Source organism: Scleropages formosus, chromosome 5 (assembly GCF_900964775.1).
Source record: "Scleropages formosus chromosome 5, fSclFor1.1, whole genome shotgun sequence".
NCBI classification, from domain to species: Eukaryota; Metazoa; Chordata; class Actinopteri; order Osteoglossiformes; family Osteoglossidae; genus Scleropages; species Scleropages formosus.
The window spans coordinates 25706276-25712275 of record NC_041810.1 but is presented as its reverse complement, the minus strand read 5'-3'; positions in this window follow the sequence as shown (position 1 = coordinate 25712275).

Here is a 6000-nt window from a genome sequence, read left to right as displayed (position 1 = left end):
GACCAACCAGCAGACAGGTGGAAACAGATTTATTATTATTATTAGTAATAGTAGTAGAGGTATTATTATCATTATTATTATTATTATTATTATTATTTAAAAATTACTTAGTGTTGGGTTTGTGAACTAAGCTACCTACACTGATTTACCCGTTTATACAGCAAGGTAATTCTTACCATATCAGTTCAGGGTACATACCTTGATCAATGGTAGGGTGCTGCGGGCGCTGCTGTTGACCATGGTGCTCGTATGCAAATATCAGGAGGGACTAGAAGTGGTCACATACTGTCTTCCTGGTGGAACTGCAACAGCCATGAGCTGTCTGGGGAAAGGACCGACCGCGGTCCACTTGGCAGATGCCGATTGACCGCCAAGACCACGTTTGACCGCCCGCAGTCTCGGCTCCGGTCAAGGACCCATCTTCCTTTGTGGCCCACCTGGCCTAGGGGTCTGGCACTGAATCACACGCATCCCTGCAAAGGGCACAGTCCTGCGTCGTCCAGTCTCACCCTCTCCGTGAATCACATTCCCCCCCGGAAGGCGGTCACAAGCCACCGGTCTGCCGGACGAAAAAAAGGGGAAAAACTAATTTTAGAAACGCATATGAAAGTGCCGGAGTGCTGCTGGGGGGCAGGGGGGGCTCAATGTCCCCAGTATCCCCGGTGTCCGCTCATGCGTAGAGGGCAGCAGGTGGCACGGCAGCAAATTAATAGCCCTCGTGACCAAAAGGTAGTCCTTGCTCATGTCCTTCAAGAGGATGTGCCTCTGTGCCCACATTCTCACCATGTTTTACTGCAGACGCAGTATCTGAATGGGTAATAGTGGCAGAAGTAGCTTTTGAATGGAACAACAGAGATTAGAAAGGGAGCACCATGGTGCTTAGAGCAGTGCCCCTGGTCGCAGTACTAACCCTGAATTGACAGAGTAAAAATTACCCTGTTGTGTAAATGGACATGAGCGGAATGAGCCTAAAGTTGCAAGTCCTTTGGGGAAAATTGTGAGATAAATAAATGTCAACGTGTAACTTTCATTGTTCTGAAGAGCTAACCTGCCCCCCCCCGTCAAATGCCTTACACATGCAAATACAAGTCGCCAATAATGAACTAATTTCCTTATCTTATCCAATACGCTTGTGTACAGCACCCACAGGCCCCTCCCCTCAGGCTCCCCCGAGGCATGCTGGGATAGCCAGCCGCACACAGGCCGGCCCCCCGGAGGGGGTCTCGGAGCGCTTGGAAAGACTGGAAGCCGGGAGAACGTTTCCATAAAAGTCACACGGGTAACACGCGAGCGTTACGTGGGGTGCGTCAGCGTTTCCACGCAGCCGAGGGAGGTGGGAAGAAGAGATCATCGCCTGTCTGATGAGATGAGTTTTGGAGGTGATCCTGTGGTACCTCAGCGCGGTCAGTGCTGCTGGCCCCCTGCCCCGGATCACACCCGCGCAGGCGAGAGGCACCGCCTGGGGCCCCATTCGTACCCGTGACGAAGAGCTGGGTGTCACTGGAGGCTCCAGGGTAACGCTGACACAATAGGACACCACACACACACACACACGGGGCGGAGCCATTGGTTGGAGACCTGGACACCTGGAAGGGGGTGGGGGGTGAGGGTACGGTTCAGAGTAACGCAGGTAAAACAGGTAAACCTCTTCTCCACATCTGGGAGCACTTTTGCCGACGTGAGCAGGACAGGGGCAGAGTCGTTTCTGGAACTCTATCGCCCCCTAGTGGCCTGAGCTGAAATCACTCGTCTGTGCTAATTGAAGGGTAGAATGGGTGGCGATGACGTCACGGGACGCTGCGCTCGGGAGACACACACTGGAAATCGCTGTAGATGATGGGCGAATGAATAGAACCGACGGAAATGGATCTGCGAAAGAGGGCATCGCTGCGTGAGCGTGCGCACACAAAATCGTGATCGTGACCTCAGGAAAAGCCGGAGAAAGAAAGTGTTCGAAGCCCAAACCACGGACTCAGCGCGTCGCTCCGCGAACCTCGCCCGGAACCGGCGCGTGGGCCGCGAGATGAGCGCGAGACGGGGCTGTTCTCCCTCACGTCACGAGGATGAAGACATATCATGGGGGCGGGGGGGGTGCTCCGCTCCGCGTGGCAGGACAGCGCAGAGCCGCACGCGGCAAATTACAGAGCTTTTAATCAGTGACAATTAAGAACGAGGCACAGGGGGGTAAAAAAAAAAAGGTGGCAAGTAGGAGTTAAGATAATAATGATAAAAATGGGCTGTGGAGGACATGAAAAATGTCCTGCGCGCGCACACACACGGACCCACAAAAACGAGTGTTTACTTTGTAATTAACGGCCGATTTTTACGACGTAAATAATTGCGGTATAAGACGCGACTGGCTGGCAAACGAGTGCGGCGCGAGCCGGGTAATTAAGTTCGTAAAGCCTGAATAATTACAGAGCCGCTAATGCAAAATACGACGGCGGCGAAATCACTGCAATTAGAGCGACCAGGCGGCGTGATTATTGCGGCACTTTTCACATCTCATTCGTCCGCTTCTCCCTCCGCTGCTTGGACCGGCCCGCAGCCTTCAGGCCTGGCTCCGCCCTCCCGCGCTCCATCTCGCCCGCCCATTGGGCGCCCCGGATGACTGACACGATCCCTGTCCAATCGGAGTGGATCTGCTGTCCCTGTTGTTATTCCATGCGCTTCACGGATACTTCCACTCGCCTCCCTCCTGCCTTTTCAGGCCATCCATTCATCCATCTGTCAGTCACTAGTGTCTGTTTGTTCAGTGCAGGGTCCTGGTGGTCCAGAGCCTATTCCAGGAGCACAGGGTGTGAGACAGCCTACACCCAGGACAAGGTAGCAGTCCATCTCTCTCACAGACACACATACAATTTAGAGTCACCTGTAAACCTGAAACAGGTCTTTAGGAGGAAAGCAGAGCAACTGGAGGATAGAATTATCACACTCTTACAATTCTTTACCCATTTATACAGCAGGGTAATTTTACTGGAGCAATTTAGGGTAAGCAGTATGCTCAAGTGGACTACAGCCAGAGGTGGGAATCAAACCTGCAGCCTTAAGGTCCAAAGGCAACAGCACTAACCCCTACACTACCCACCATCCCCACAGCCTTTATTTTCACACTTCAGCTCCAGTAAAAAAAAAAAAAGAACAGAGTCCAGTTCAACATCCAGGGGATGTCCTTCCTCCTTCTGCCTCTTGGACACCATCGTGGACTAAGAACCAGGGTCCGGCAAAAGTTCCCAGGGGGCATACAGAAGATACAGACAGACCCCATCTAGATCCGTACAGAGCCCCTGCCTCCTTTGAGAAACGTCCATAGGCCCCTTTGAGTGGCGGCTTTGGGAAAGAACTGGAAAAACACATTTTCTGCTGAAAAGCATCCTGGGAATAAAGCGATCGAAAGCGAGCGGAGGCACTTTGGCTCCTGTAGCAGTTGGGGGTCTTGATTGGAAATGTCACAGCGAGTGCTTTAGCTACCCCCGGCCACCTCTGCGGTCCTGTCTGCACTCGTGTCGTGGTGGACACTGTCACTGCTGGGCGCCGTAGCGATCACCCCCCCCCCCGTCCATTGTGCCAGTTGCGTGGCTGCGGTGGAGGTACAGAAATGGGCCACTTCTCTCTGTCCATCTGCACCCTGGTACTGAGAGTGGGGGCAATAAAGCAGAATGGGAAGGAAACAAAAGCAAAAAGGCCCCCACTTGAGCTGACAAAATGGATTGAGCCCCCCCCCAGCACCGAAACCTGACCAAAACCTCCCGCTCTTGGTACCTTGTAACAACCCCCCCAAAAAAACCAGGAAACAGGCAATGTCAGTGTGGTGAGTAGCCCCCCCACCATGTGCAATAAAGGCTTATCAGTGTTAAAACTGTTGCTGCCCCCCCCCCCCCTCCAGCCTGTCCCCCTGACCACTGCTGTGTTACCAGGTCCATCATCTGTGAAATGAAGTTCAGCCAGGAGGATCCAAGAAGCGACCAGGAGAGAGGAGACAGGTGGGGTTGGGGGGCAATGTGTGAACACAGATGACCTTTAAAATGATTTATTTCAATCTGCATTTCCTGTATGTCACAGCACAGATCTCCAGGTGGGGGGGGGTGAAATAAGACAATCACTGAAACCCCCTACAAGCAGCAAACCCCCACCCCCACCACAGGAGACTGAATCCTCTCAGCCACATGGGAGCCAGTGTGGCTGCCCACGTTCACCCTGATGAATACCACCTTACCGGTGAATGAAACTGATCCAAAGAAGGCAGCTTACACTGATTTACACATTTATACAGCACGGTTGTTTTACTGGGTGTATTCAGGGTAAGTACCTTGATCAGGAGTACCACAGCAGGGTGGGATTCGAACCCAGCTCCTTCAAGTTCACGGTGGCAGCTCGAACCACTGTGCCACCTGCTGCTACTTAGAACGCAATGATCTCACCCACGCGAATGATGTCACAGAAGATGGTCCGAAAAACTCAGCGCCACATAATTTTTCCAGAACATTCTTGTGCTCCTGGCCCTTGCTGTGCAGAGCAGAGTCGCGCCCCTCCCAACCTAAAACTCCATTTGGTTCGGTTCCCGAAAAGAAGAAAGTGAAGCGGAGGTCAAGTCCATGAGGCAGGAGCTTGTGGAAGGGAAGGGCGGTTTACTGGGGACGGGTGGGTTGACAGCTTGGTCCGAAGCAGGCAGGGGATTCTGGGAAGTTGTGCCTACAGCTCTCAGATGTGCGCGGTCACCATTTTGCCCTGGTAATGCGACGCACTGGACAGGATGAGGGTCCGAAAGGGGTGGGGCTTCAATCGAGTCCTGCGAGAAATTCGGACGAAAGGGTTTTTTCCGTACGTTTGCTCCCAAAATAATTTGGACTAATTGATGGTGATTGTTGTGCAGTCCCTGTTTCACCAAATGTGCCCCAAGGAAGGAACCGCAGTCCGTTTCCAGGACAGTGTGGGATTCGGTCCCGAGTTGCTGCCGTGATTGATGGCTTCGCACCGTGATTGAAGGGCCTCCGGCACCTCTGTTCTATTTTCACACCGGGGCTCATTGCAACTTGGCGCTGTGATTGGTTTTTAACCCAATATGTAGCAATAGTGGGCGCCGGACAGCCCTCTGCGGACCCTGGTCCCAATGCCCAGCGCAATAACATCACGCTGCTGGTTGGCCCAACGGGTGAGCGGGGAAACGAACGACACGAAGCGCTCCGGGCACGGATCGCGAGAGCGCTGATATAATTACTAAAATCCCTCGGTTTCTGGAGAGCGGCAAGGGTTGGACTCAGGGGAGGCAGTGGCCTTACACCCGCAGTAAAACCACTCCTCGTGTGCACAGGAGGAATGAAAAAAGATGTTTCAATCGAATTTCCTCAGACACATCACAGGGCAACGTGGCTCTGACCTCCACGGCCCTGGAGCTCTGCCTCTGGGACGGAGCCGCCGCTGGGCACCACATCCATCACTGTCCACGGTCAGAGAGTGACCACTTTGGACCGCTCAGCTTCCGCTCGGGAAACTCTCCATCTCAATAGGGTCTCCCTCCAGTTGACCGCGAATTGATCTGCGCCGAGGATGGCGATCAATAGGGGGCGTGACTGTTCAATACGGGGCGGCGGCGACTTCTCGCTGAGACAGACGTGCTGAAAGAAGAAACCGTGCATGTCCACGTTGTGTGTGTGTGTGTGTGTGTGTGTGTGTGTGTTGGATGGGGCACTTTGTCCTTCCTCAGCATCCTCCTAAGTCTGATCACCTCCACATGAGCCTCTCTGCCTCCAGATGCTGTTAACAGCTCTTTAATCCTTATTATTAATTAGCATTATTGTTTCCCACCATATACATCAGGTACATTTGCTCCTAGTAACAATCTCTGGTTAGCAATACACTGGTAATAACTTTTTAATAAATGCAATTAAAAGTTGGAGGGCCCCACACTTCTGGCACACCAGTTATGACATGACACATTTAGATGGATATTAATAATTCTGTTCTTCACAGTAAAATTTTCACCTCGGAATATTACAAAAT